At 24.0% G+C, this 14,747-nt stretch overlaps 2 protein-coding genes across 5 annotated transcripts in view; both read left to right on the top strand.

Moving 5' to 3' along the window:
* Positions 1–14,747, top strand: part of LOC114124466 (DNA primase large subunit-like) — a 238,416-nt gene that overhangs the window by 143,883 nt on the left and 79,786 nt on the right. The window lies entirely within an intron of this gene.
* The window catches only part of LOC114124462 (basement membrane-specific heparan sulfate proteoglycan core protein), a 132,875-nt gene that overhangs the window by 83,948 nt on the left and 34,180 nt on the right, over positions 1–14,747 (top strand). The window lies entirely within an intron of this gene.

Raw genomic sequence — 14,747 nt, 5'->3', positions numbered from 1 at the left:
CTTTTATAGTTACATTTAATAGTTTGAAACGTGTCAATTACTCTTTATAGTTATGCTTAGTGAATAAGTTTGAAAATCATAAAACAATGAATACTAAATATGAACTTAGGTGTTTTACAGTTCATACTATAATTAACAATAATAATAACTTATACAAATATTTATAGAACCTACTGCTAGAAAATAAAAACAATTTAATATAAGCTAGTTTTAATACAGCTAGATTATGTGTACGTAATATCATATTAAATTGTTTAACTTTCAATACGTATTTATAAATTCAGTGTAGTTTTATTTTTATTTTAAAATTAAAAATTATGAATAATTTCATATTTTTAAATACATAATATAAAATAAAATAATAATCAATATAAACAAATATAAAACATATTCATATTCCGAGAAACTTTTATTTTTCTAAAACTATACCTACCAATTAACTTTCAATTTGTGTCTATAGACACAGTTTTTATTAATTTTTAACGGAAAAACCAATTCCGTTTTTATTTCATGTTAAATTAATATTTTTTGGATATATTCAGTTGGTATATTTACCTATTATAATTATTTTAGATAATGCATTGTTCTAAATTATCAACAAAGCATATTCTTTAGACCATAAAATATTTATGTGTTATACTTCATTTTATAACAACATTATAATTGCAGCTACAACAATCGTGATTTAAATTATGACATTATAGTGTTTTTGGAACCTTCAAGTGCAATATATTTGATTGATGAAAATGTACTTGCATTTTTTTTCAATCATCACTTAAACTATATTTTTTAATATCATACGTACGATGATAAGGTGTTATGACGCATATGCAAAAATGTGTTTCCTTAAAGTAAATTTTAATCGTTATAAAATATATTTAATTAATTATTTCACACTAGTTTATCGAGTTAATATAATATAACATATGAACATTATATTACGCAAACATAACGTATTCATATCTAAGCCATTTGATGCTGTTTGAAATCGAATGCATACCTATCACTATAATTCTACAATCTACGAAGGAACAAAAATAAACAAGAAATCGATTTTGATCGTCCTAGCTTGACGATAAGGTATATGATTATTGTTATTATTATCTTTATTGTCAGTTCAAGTGCCAAACACACCAAAGACAATCAGTATATAGTGTTGTGTGAACTACAGAATATATAAATGACCACTACATATAGCAATATCACAAAATGTTACCGTTACGTGCAAATAATATTTATTGTGCACTAGTAATAAAAGTATCATTCAAAAACCTAACAATGAGCATATATTTTATTGAGCGACAAAATTCTACAATAATATTCGGACAAGTATAATGCATTACAGTTGTACAAAGAAATGATGATTATTTTGTGTTTTTATAAAAGATATCTTCCCGTATCACCGATACATTCATAACGAACTTTAAAGTATTATACGTTAGGTTAGTTTCGTACTTCAAAACTTTATTTTACTGGTTTTTGTTTTCAAAGCAAGGTCAAGCTAAGTCTTCGCTGTTAATTCAGTTGTCGACAATATTGAACACAAATATCAGTAAAAATTAAACTTTATCTTTATTTAGTTAAGTAACGGGTTAGGTTTTTAACTATTATAATATTCGTATTAAACCATGGACCATTTTAGCAAAAAATTAACTCAATGTAACCGCCACTCTCACTCAACTTAAAATCGTAATTAACGAATAAATGATTATTACGGTATTGGCAAAGACAAAGAACATGGATTTTTTTAATTATTTAATCTCACCTAAAATCTAAATTTAAATAACTACAGATGCTGCAACCTAATATAATATGATCTTGATATTTTATAACACATAAAGATATTATATTTCCATTTTAAATTAAACTCTACAACATATTTCATATATACAAATTATTTAACAAAGAGCACTCATTATTTTTCAAATTTTTAAGAATTTAACTTTTTGAAAAATTCACTCTCGTAAAATACTTGATTGTACCCACATATTTATAAATATTTGTATTGACCTTATTTTTATTATCCTTTGTGTTTTGTAGTAAACATATTATGTTAATGACTTATAATTTTCAGACATCAAACTATATATTTATAACCGATATAATCCAATAAACATAATAAAATCTACAAACGTTAAATTTTCTAAAAATAGGATTAATTTTCAAGAGAATTTGTTCTATCAACTTAATAACTTTCCGAATAAATACCATTCTTACATACTTCCCTCGAATACATAACCTACTCGAACATTGGATTTTCATAAGACTTTTACTATACAACTATTTATTAAATTTATTGTTAAACCAGGCTTTTAATATACTTAAAAACGTCAAATATATAATATTAATAATTGGCGAATAAGCAGTAATGTAATAAATATAGACTTTGACAATAATATTATGTTAATTTACGTTTATATTGTTTTTGTTTTTATATGAATATGTTCAATAAACCGTTAAGCTAATAAAAGACCCTAATATAAATACTCAATAATTGGAGTATCTGAACTGAATAACTTTAAAGAAAATTACTGAAAATTATAGATAAATCTTTACAAATTATAAGTAAAACAGGTCGCTAATTTCAGTGTATAAATTCATGGCTTAACTGAGTAAAGAAAGTTAACAATTTTTAAAAATCACAATTTTATCTCACTTTTATAGCCTTAATTCATATTCAAGGAGTATTACTAAAGAAGATAATAATCCTGATCATTCTTAATATTTTTTTTTAATTATGTTAAAGTTTTCGAATAGTTGTTTGAAATTTAATAATAAAAACATTTTTTATATTTAGTGAATAAGATGTTATATACAGTACATTTACTTAATGCATATGTAAACATTTAAGTATCTTAACAAGAATGACATCACTTTGAACTCCATATCCGAGACTGGTAATCTCAAAGTGGTTAAGTTTAACAGTAGAGTAGGCTAAGCGCTCCTATGTAGTAATTAATTTTAGTACCTATGGGCCAATTGCACCACAAGTCTAAATTTTTAAGGAGAGTAGAGATTACTATTATAATGCAATTAATACATAAAAGAATATTTTAATGCTTTATTTGGTTAGGTTAGGTAGTTAGTTCAATATAATTCACTATAAAACCTTAAAAACAAATAATTTTATTTGTGATACAAATATTTCAACTGGTATTTATAAAAATTAAATTGGATTTATTGATAGTTTAACTAGCATCACTTGTACACTTTAATTAAATAATTAGATAACTTTTATAATTGTTAAGCAATCTTATACAAATAACCAACAGGTACTTATTAAAGCATTAAAAAGTTATCTATACTATAAAAGCAAGTCCCGACTTTTTTGTCATGCATACAAATCCACACCGTTCAACGTATCGTCACCAAAGTTTTTACTGTTATACATGACAGTTTTCTGGAGATTTTAGTACAACTTTTGTTAGGGAACATGTCCAATATTTTTACATTTTTAGATTTTTACAGTAATATTTTATTTGTATCTAAACACACTATTTGGTGTGAAAACAAAACATATCTACGTATTCCTAAAGTAACAGCATTATGTGTATCTTTATTTCATTTGTTTAGAAAAGGGAACATAATAAGTTACACAGAATAAGTTTTGTGTCTGTCCTGTAAAATTGTATGTATAAATATATGTATTATATATTATAATAGGTATATTCAAATAATTGTTTAAAGCGTATAGTTAAGCAATCGCCAACACTCAACTCAGAATGCGTTTATAGAACCAACGATAAACCAATTATTATTGCCGACGTACATGAGATGTGACAACGGTTTGATGCTTTGAACGGTCCTACGGGATTTTAAGTATAGATCACTGCATTCTAACTATGACTGGCGGACTTAATCTTGAGACTCGATTAGTTAAGATAGGTTAAAACGCATTCAACAATAATAATAACCAATAGAAAAGTAGTATAGTAAATCAGCAGCATGCTGATTGGCTGTATGATACGAAAACCCACAGAATGCCATGTCCAATATTTTGTTATTTAATAACCATTATTATTGTTAGTCATTTAACGACGTTGTAATATTATTATATAATATATTTCTCAGATGTAAGAATAACGATATTAATGTGAGAAAAAAATTGTTTGTATTATCTATAAGTATATTTATGATAATTTATAAACACCTTAAATTATTATTATTTTACGTACCTAAGTATAAGATATGTACACTTTATAGCATTTTATGATCGAAATGATAATATACAAAGAAACAGCCCCACAATTTTCAAACAACTATTCAAAGGGGTGAAGTACGCGGATGACAGCTAGTATAATATAAATAAGTTTATAAATAGTATACATAAATAAGTAAGTAATTATGCATTTTGTAAATTTTAATGAGATAACATTATAACTACTGCGAAATTAAACAAAATTGCTACAGTTTTTGTGTAAAACTCACGATTTTATTACAGAAATAGATTGAAGTGGCAGATAACACATTTAAGAACGATTTCATTGTAATAAATGAACATTTTGAAGAACGATAATCATAAAAATGTAGACATGTCAGACTCATGATAGCATTTGATATAAATTATGAAAAAAAAAAACAGATAAAATAAATTTTAATTTGTATAATTGTAGAAATTTTTATAAACGATTAATTCTCACTGTTCACAAATATTAAACAAAGAAGTAAAATACAAAAGGAACAGAAATCACTTTCTAAATATATACTTAGTACGTAACGTAACATCAACTTTTTTTCGTAAGTTGATACCATTGACTAAGTAATAACTAATATGTTTACTATGTTATTATGATTTCATGAATAATAATTTAATAATATTTAAAATTTCCGATAGACAAATCTTTGTCTCATTGGACTGAAACACCTCACTTTCATGTGTCCCACTTTTTTGACTGTTTGTTCTAGGTGAAAAATAGTGGCACATCAGTATATTACATTAATGTACTTTCGAATTGACCGGAATACCTCAGGTTGGTTGCATAGTTCGAAAAATTCAGTTAGTGCGGTTATTGGGGGTGTTAACGTTCGTTGTAGAGCAGTCTCTTCTGTGAAATAAATACGATGTCCATTTTCAAGGTATACGATCAAATACACAACAGTAGGGTCTCATTCGTCTATGAGTAAACTCGAAATGCGCCAACCTGCTTCATTACTGCTAATGTATCGGCCCATTTGATAACTTGTTGTTTCGTTGATATATCATTTACATTTTGAACTGCAAATACAGCCATATCGCTACACTTATGAATGTATTTCATAAATATCACTGAATTACAGAATTCTACGTTTACGTATGCTTTGTAAGTTTTAAGCAGCAATGATGAATTCGAAACCACCCAACGAATGTCACTGTCGACCGTTCCACTATTTGATAATACGTGCAATTGCTAGGAATAGGATTGACCACCATTGTCTGTGACTCTACGAGGATACAGCGGATAAACATCAATATTAGTGATATTATCATTATTTATACACTATATCAGAAAACTTTTATAAGTATTTTCATTGTTCACACAAGACACCATCATTTTTAGAGTACCGCACTAACCATGGACCGTGTTAACAGTAACAATGAGCCATAATCACTCATTTTAAATTTTACCATACATAATTATTAGATATCAAAGATTTAGTAATAAAACATTTTGACATCAAATTCTTAATAATTTTATTATTTTCTCAACGTCCCCATGCCGTGAGACTTTCCTATAATTTAATTTCAGCGTCACCTACCGGGTTCATTTTTAATCTAAATAATCCAAAATCTACTCAAACACACTCATAAAATTTCATTATAATCTGTCCAGAAGTACCTATACTAGAAGTTTAGTGACGAGTGCTGAAGAATTAAATATAGGTATAAAAAATATATATAATATTTAAATTGGTGAATATAATGTAATGAAAATAATTAGTGCTTAGAAGATTGTTTATAAATTATCTATATATTTATACAAAAGAGTAAGAATATTCAATAGGTATGATGTTAATTTGTTGATATTCATAGTTTTTTGTGTTGTTTTTAATAATTAAAATTAAGATTTTTTTTTTAATATTGCTGATTGAAAATATATGCAAATCTTTATTATAGAGTATGGACATACATCTGAAAATATAAATTATAGGAACAAGGTTTTGAAATATCTTTTTTTAGCGTTTGTTCTCAAACTCTAATTACAAATTATATTTTTTTTTGTTTTAAGTCATTAATTATAAAAAAAAAATTGTAATTAATAAATTATTTTTATAAAGATAGTTAAAATATGGAATTGATTGTGTTTCAGTAAATATTCATTTTTTTCATAGTTTTGTGATTATAAAAACTTGTACAAATAAATAATATTTTCAACAATGATATTTTCGGTGAGACAAATATTCTATTAAAATTAGTTTAAATACAAAAACTATAAATATTTTATAATAAGTAGCTTTGATAAAGAATAAATAAATTAAACAACATCACAATGTGAATTATTATTTGAGATATGTTTTTTAATTGATTTTCTTGGAAAGTCTCCTAATATACTTAGTATTTACTGGTTACTATGTTTAAAACAGAGACTAATAATGAAATTTATTATGCTATAATAATACAACCGTTATATTATTCAAAAGTTACATAAAGCGTTTGTAGACTGTAGAAGTAGTGTAATATACAGAATTTTTAATGACGTCCTAACTTTTCAAAGCGAGGATTATGATATTTACTTTATCACCTAATTGACGGTGGAATGTTTGGATACTTTAATATTTTGTATGCAGCCGGGAACAAAATAGGTATCAAAATATAATTTGTAAATTAATTATAGTACATAAGCCATATGCAAATTAGATAACTCGCCATAAAAATAAACGACGCAGCGCTTACTTAAACAGTTACATAAAAATATGATGAGTATATTAACGACTATTTTTGCAGATCGTTATAGTTTAATTTATTCTCAACCATTCAAAACTCAAAATAAGAACTATAGAACGTTATTAGATTGCATCTGACTTCAGTACCTATGAGAAAAATTGGAGTAATATAAACTAGGAACATTTATTTTCCTTAATATGGACCGCGAATATTATTAGACTTACAAAATCATTTTGTTTTATTTTTTACTCAACTTTTATCTATACGGTTACTTTTTACGCACCAGACAACAGACGCTATCATCAGCAGTTTATCCGTTCAGCTCCCTTTGTGTCACCTTTTGTCATGGTTATTTGCATATTGCTATATATGAATATAAAATTGACACACACACATAATAATATAACGTATAATAATATTTGTATAAACATACTGCACCAGAATAACGATGTTAGATAATATAAATCTAGATTTGTAAATCCGCGTTTTACTCAGACTCCGGAGTCGTTAGATTGCATTATTATGAAACATGTTATTGTGTTTATAGAACTATAAATGTAAGAAACTTTTGTTGGATCGTTTTCTATTGTCACTAGCCACTACACTAATATTGTGGATGTAGGGTGTGAACAATCGCGAAACTGTTGATTAATTAATTAAATACGAAGTACCACGCTGATTTTGTATCATAATCATTATACTTTACATAACAATATCTATGCACTTATCGAAACTTATTAGTGCTTAAGATACATATCTATAATACTTAGGGTACCAGTTTAGTGGTAGTTTCACTACTACTTTAATTTAATCATTAAGTTAATGTTTACCACTCGCATTTGCCTATTTCATCACGTTTATAAACTTTTTACGACATTTAAAATTCCGTATTGTTATAATATCGGGTAGGTATTCTTTTCACAATAAACTACATTTTGTAAAATCAAAAATTAATATAATATCAACTTATTGTATTCTCAAAATGTGTGTACTTACATATAGTTAAAATTGTAAGACCATTATTATATTATATTGCAATGCAATTTCTATCGCGTTATATGATATAATAGCACCTCGTGGTTCGTTAAGGTAAATGTCAAATACTGAAATATTTCTTATCACAAATGTATTGTTAAAATTAAAATAATTTAGTTTTGTATAAATATTAGATAAAACATTATAATTTATGACTAATGAATGAAAATATAGGATTAATATTGTGTTTCTTTTAGTAACTAAAAATAGTAATTTATGGTACATTGTAGAATGATAACATAACAAAATATATCATATTTCATTATGTTCTGAATTCCCTTTAATCTCATAATTATACATTTTTAACTATTATAAAAAAAGTAGTAATTATACCCTTTAGAACGAATTGTTTGCCAACGTTTTCTACTACCTACTATGTGTGAAAAAAAATTGTAAAAATAATAAATTATAACAACCTGTCATATTGAAATATTATATAAATTGGTAAGACCTGTATTCATGTTTTACTCTATGATTTAGTACTATTTAAGTAACAAAAGTTATAAAAATTAAGGAACAATAATATTAAAATAATTCTCTACATACCGAAAAAAAATAATAGAAAAAAGTCAAAAAACATTGTCTTAACATAGTATGTACTCGTATTTCTTTACATCACTCAAATAATTACGAAAAACAAATGAGATTTTAACATTGTTCAAAATCAAAACTATTACTTAAAAATATCACTTACACCTCAAATACTGTTTTATTATATAATTCATTTACGTTTAAGAAGTAGGTGCATACTAAAAATTATTGATAAAATATTTATTTTACTAGTAGAATATAAAAACAATATTATAATATAATAATCATACAATAAATATGAAACGAAAACATAATTTTGACGTAGGTAGTCACATAGTGTACGAGATATTTTTTTTTTAGTTAGTCATATCCAATTTAAATGAATACATATTTTTTTCTCTTACAACAACACACCACACAAATAAATAATTACAGCTACTGTAATAACTAAGCACAGTTGAGAAAAAAAAATTAAAATGTTGATGTACTCTCCCACGAGTTTTAAACTCTAATTGCGCTACTGTTTATATACACAACCAGAAGAAAATTAAGATAAAAATTTAATAAAAAATAATTATATATATATATATATATACGAATGGCTAAAATTATCACAGAATATATTAATGAAATTATTAGTTATAATCATACTAAATAGTATTATTAATTAAATACAATGCAAGGTGATCTACATTTATCCAGTTATATTATTATCGCTGTAAATTCATGTTTGTGATTAAAAAAAAAAAAAAAGAAAAAAAAAACCAGTAATCTTTTTAGATTTTTTAGTTTTTATTATAATATAAGTATTTACAAAAGACTCTTATTACTATAATCACTTATACATTTTATTTATTTATTATTTATATAAATTATTAATTTATTAATTTATTTAAATATGTTTATTAAATGTTTTTAATGACAACATTTACTATTTAATTCGTATTTCAAGCTGAATAAATTTCTTATTTTTGTAATATTATAATAAAATGGGTGCATTTAAATTTTAAATGAGTGAATTATGACTTTTTCAATTGAGTATATTTGAATCAATATTAGAAAGTTTAAAAAAAAGAATTTGTTTCCAAATCATAAAAATATACTTATAATAAACTCGTCACTCTCAAATTTGCACAACTCCACAGTTTTGCATAACATTTAATCCTATTATATATTTTACGACTATATTATTTCATATTTGTTTTAATTTTCGCACAGTTTACAAATTTTAATGAATTTATATACATAGCTATAATTCATCATGATATATTTTGTAATTATGGTTCATGATAAGTGACGTATTTATCAAGAAAAGTTTCCGCATCCCCTTTACCATGAAATTTATAATATTTATTTATGTCATTATCCTGAACTTATACAGAAAAGGACAGAACTTGTATTGATAAAAGTTAATTTTTTTATTGGAAAATGTTTGATATCACTATATAAATTAAATAAAGTATATTATTATAAAAATCAAAAATTGTGTTTCATAACATAATTACAGAATATGTTATTTTTGACGGTATGTTCAATCCCTCTAGTATACATAAGAGTGATTTTATTTAGGTGTTATATGGTCAGCTGTATTAGAGTGAATATAAGTTCCAACACGAGTACTAATAAAACTTGATGTGTTAGTTCTCGCACAACAATTAAATGCAATTTTTAAGTTTCTACACAGAAATAAGCTAGTAGGTAACTTACAAGTGGTAATGCTTGGTAATAACAAATAAATAACTTTAAAACTGTAAGTTTTCCTCTTAATATTTTTTTTTCTTTATTATTATGTAGTAAGAATTCTAAATTTTGAATTATTATTAAATACTAACTTATTTTATTTATTTTGTTTTATATAATATAAGAAATCATTTAATATTAAGTAGTCAGAAAAAACTATTAATGAAACGACAATTTATTTTTTTATTTACATCAACGGGTAAAATAATATCTAATTATTCAAGCATAAAAAATATTTGAATAATTAGTCGATTAAAATAAACAGTGTCGGTTCTAAAAATATTATTTCTGCTTGATGCGACATAATTAAAAGTCAATAAACGCACAAACATGATTAGAATATTCATCAAATACTTAAAAGTTTTTTTTTTTTTTTTTTATGTAGTAATTTAAAATCAACAACCATAAGTTTTACGTAGATTACACCCTCTTTATAGTCAGTTATTTTATAAAAATGAATTCAACCATTGTTATAATGGCATTTCCAATACTATATAACAACTACATTTGTACTGCATGATCGATTCATTGTTAAACTTAGCTATCGCATAAGCATAACTCGGACAGTTTCTCTTCCGACGAGCGGTTTGCCTATTTGTTGTAATCTACAAATTTGTCATCGTTCACCAATAAGTCACGCATAACCAAATTTGGTATTCAATTCGTTGTTTTCGTCTCAAAACAAGATATTATTATAATACTGAACTGTCTATCGATTGTATACCGACTCAAACCTATACCTATCCATCGAAAATATTTTAAATGCTACTTGGCGTAATGGTTAAGACACGGAATGAAATACTATAGGCAGAGAAATGCTTAAGCGTAACATTGTATAACTGTAAAAATAAAATAATAATTCAAACTATAAAATACATCTTGTAATAAAACCATACGAATTGTTGCATTACCGACACCACGATTTCCAACATTTTCATTTCCAAAAACTAAAAAACACTACGCATACGATGTACTAAAATTTTCTATATACTACGACAGCCAATGGATATAAATAAATGGTATTAATGTTTAAATTTAAAACATTCATGATAACAATTATTGTTTTAATGAAAAACCTTTCACCGTATTTATTGTACATACTCAAAAATCAAAAATACTTAAACTTTTACAATAAGCAAATGAAATAATAATAATAAGCTTTAAAAAATATGAATATTATAATATAATGCAGGGATGGCCAAACTTTTTTTGGTCACCATTTACTAAAAATATACTTCACCTTTGAGGATCAACTTCCATGCATTTTTTTTTTTTTATTATTAAATAACTATAATTATTGAGAAACATATAGAGTGCGTGGCCCTAAAAATTAATTCTAACATGATCGACTTTGAAATTGTCCAAGATCGACCGGTCGATCGCGATCGACTGTTTGGCCACCCCTGATATAATGTATACTTATAACTTATACTACAAGATTTAAATATTAAAAAATACAACATAATATCATTATAATGATATATAATATTAAACATTTATATTTAAATATCTTTTTCTTCTAGAAGAGGACATTTTTTTTGTTTCATTAATTTTAATAAAAAGTTAAATACTTTTATATTGAAACATTTTATAATATTTTCACATTTTCTCTTCCTTTGAATATTGATTTTAAAAATGAAAAAGATTACTTTTTCCCCATACCATGTTTCAATATATTATATTTAATTTATTAATAATAATTTGAAAAAATTATAAACACAAATTTATGATTAATATCTATTATATTTTCATTTACATTTTTTTTATTTTATTTATAATATAGAATTTATAAATTTTTTTGTTAAACAATAAGTATAATATTTTGGTTATTATTAATGTTGACACGTGATATATAAAATGAATAACTCATAAGCGACACTTTCATCTGTCACAGTTAACTGTAATAAGTCACAGAATATTTTTTTTTTTGAAATAATCTGGAAGATTCTCAGGCATAGTTCTAGCAGTTAAGAAAAAACCCACGTTCACATTTAATCAGCAGAAACGTTTTTAATTTTAATTTATATCAGCTACTTTTCATAAAATGCTACATACTAAAAACCAGATCAATTCATTCGTAGAGATTATAAATTTATTCCTTTTACTCGTTTATTATACGATTACATAAACTTAAAAAGGTCACTTTTCATCAATTATATTTATAATTTAAGAAAAAATATTTACCTTCATAAAATACTAATAAACATGAATGATATTACCATACAATAAGCATTATAAATACATAATAAATAACGTATTATAGCAAAAAAAAAAAATGAAACAAACTCATTTAAATGTTTATTACAAGATTATTCTTACATACATAAATTTATGTTTTATAAAAACACCATCAGCTTAATGAACTGAATATTTTCATACAATAACGATTGATTACACAAGCAAGTTCATAACAGTCGATTTAACATGTGTTTAAAATTTAAATATGTAATCATAAATTATTATATTAAATGTAACTAAATATAATATAAACCATACATGTTTACCGATTCTTATTTTTAAATACATAATTTTAAATTAAATCACTTTACACGTGCACCATTATTTTTATCATTTCAAATAATGAGTATTTATACTTTTTTAGTCAGTTAACATGATGTTTCTTAGTAATAAATCGATACATTTAACAGTATATTATGTAAATGTATAGGGATAATCTAAGTACTTAAACACACAATTCTATAGTAATAATATGAATTTTATATTTCTTTGGTTTGATTTCCGTAGCTCACAGTATGCAAAATTGGTCAGAAAAGAAAACAGTTATATCAAAAACTATATATATATTACATTTTAAATTAAGTAAAATTATTATCAAGTTCTAGAAAAATTTTGAAAGATTAAATTTTTTTTCAGTAGTTTTAGTCTCATATTTAAAAATTTGATGAAAATCGGACTAACTTCTTATAAGTCAATAATGCACTTTATATTTTAACAAAATATGCATTTTACTTGTTTTAATTAAATTAATTTTTATTTCTTGTTTTAGAAATAAAAATTTTCACACATTAGTCTCCATCATTATATTTATAAAGACTTTATTGTATAAAGTATATTATCTAGTTTAAATCTAATATTTAAACATTTAAATTTAAGTATAATTGTATTTATTTGAAAATATGAATTCAAATTTGATACGATTGTCAAACGAAGTTTAAAATTTTCACGTTACAATAATACATATTATTTTTGTGTTCGAAAAATATACCAAATAGTATGAAAATTGGAAACAACTAGAATAATGAAGCATATTAAACGTGTAACTACATGCTCAAGTTCAGAAATAGCTAAACAAATTAAATTGTCACTCATGACAAGTAGACTAATTTAAATTTCAAAAAACTATTTGGATCGTTTAGCTACACATAGTAAAATATCTTATGAGACTGTATATTTACTTTTTAAATATATTTAATAATATTGTGAAATATTGTGAAAAAGATAACAAATTATCTGTTTTAGAATTGATTTATTGAAATAATGAAGACAAAGATGAATGTAATATGTAGTGTGATGTATGGGATTAATATTATGATTTTTAATTATTTAATATTCGGCATGTTTAACGATAAAAAAAATAATACAAGCTTATCTTACCATTTAATTACAAAAAAAAAAAAGAGAGAAGATTTTATCTATTGCTTAGAGAAATTATTTGAGACGATTGAGCAAAAATGTATTTGTTTATACTGCATATAGTAGGTGTTATAACTTGAATAAAAAAATATATCTGACATGTATAACACACAAAAAACGTTTGAGATAGACACGAGAGCTACAAATTCCGTACTTATCAGTCAAATGTCAAATAAAAACTGATAAATTATATTTTAAATAAAATAAATGAAATGATAAATTGATTTAAACTCACTAAAAGTCGCATCCGATCCCTTATGCAACAGTTAATATTTTTTTTATTATTTGATTTATATATTATTATCACCTTATTTTTGAAATGTCAATCAATACATTTTCATTCACTCTCTGATAAATTAAGCTATAAAAAAATGTACAACTACAAAATTTGTAAATGGTTAAATTTCAAGTATAATTATTTGATAATTATTATAGTTATTTTAGGAACATACGTATATTTTGTTTTCTTATATTATAACAATATATTAAGCAATTATATTACATCTTTATTATTTTTAACCCAATATTGAATCATAATCATAATGGTCATAAATAATTTTGTAATTGGTAGTTGCTAAGACAAGTATAATTTGATAACTTAAAATTATTGTACATTCTTTATTTTATTTTAGAAATTATTATAATATAATAAACAAATAATAATAAAATAATTAATTGAATCTATGTATAGTTAAAAAAAAAAATATTTTATTTTAATTCTACATTATTTAAAAAAAGTTTGCACATACATAATATTTATAATTAAGAAGTTAAGATAAAATAAAAATATACTTAGAGATAGACATTTTATTTTTAGACAAAAAATACAATTAACTATAATAATTACCATTATACAGACAATACAATTGAAATTAGAGAAATTATTGATAGGAATAAATAAAATCAGATAAACTGACGTTATGTC

Source organism: Aphis gossypii, chromosome 2, assembly GCF_020184175.1.
Source record: "Aphis gossypii isolate Hap1 chromosome 2, ASM2018417v2, whole genome shotgun sequence".
Classification (NCBI taxonomy): Eukaryota; Metazoa; Arthropoda; class Insecta; order Hemiptera; family Aphididae; genus Aphis; species Aphis gossypii.
Note: the sequence above shows the minus strand (reverse complement) of the source record. Positions and strands in the feature narration are given on the sequence as shown.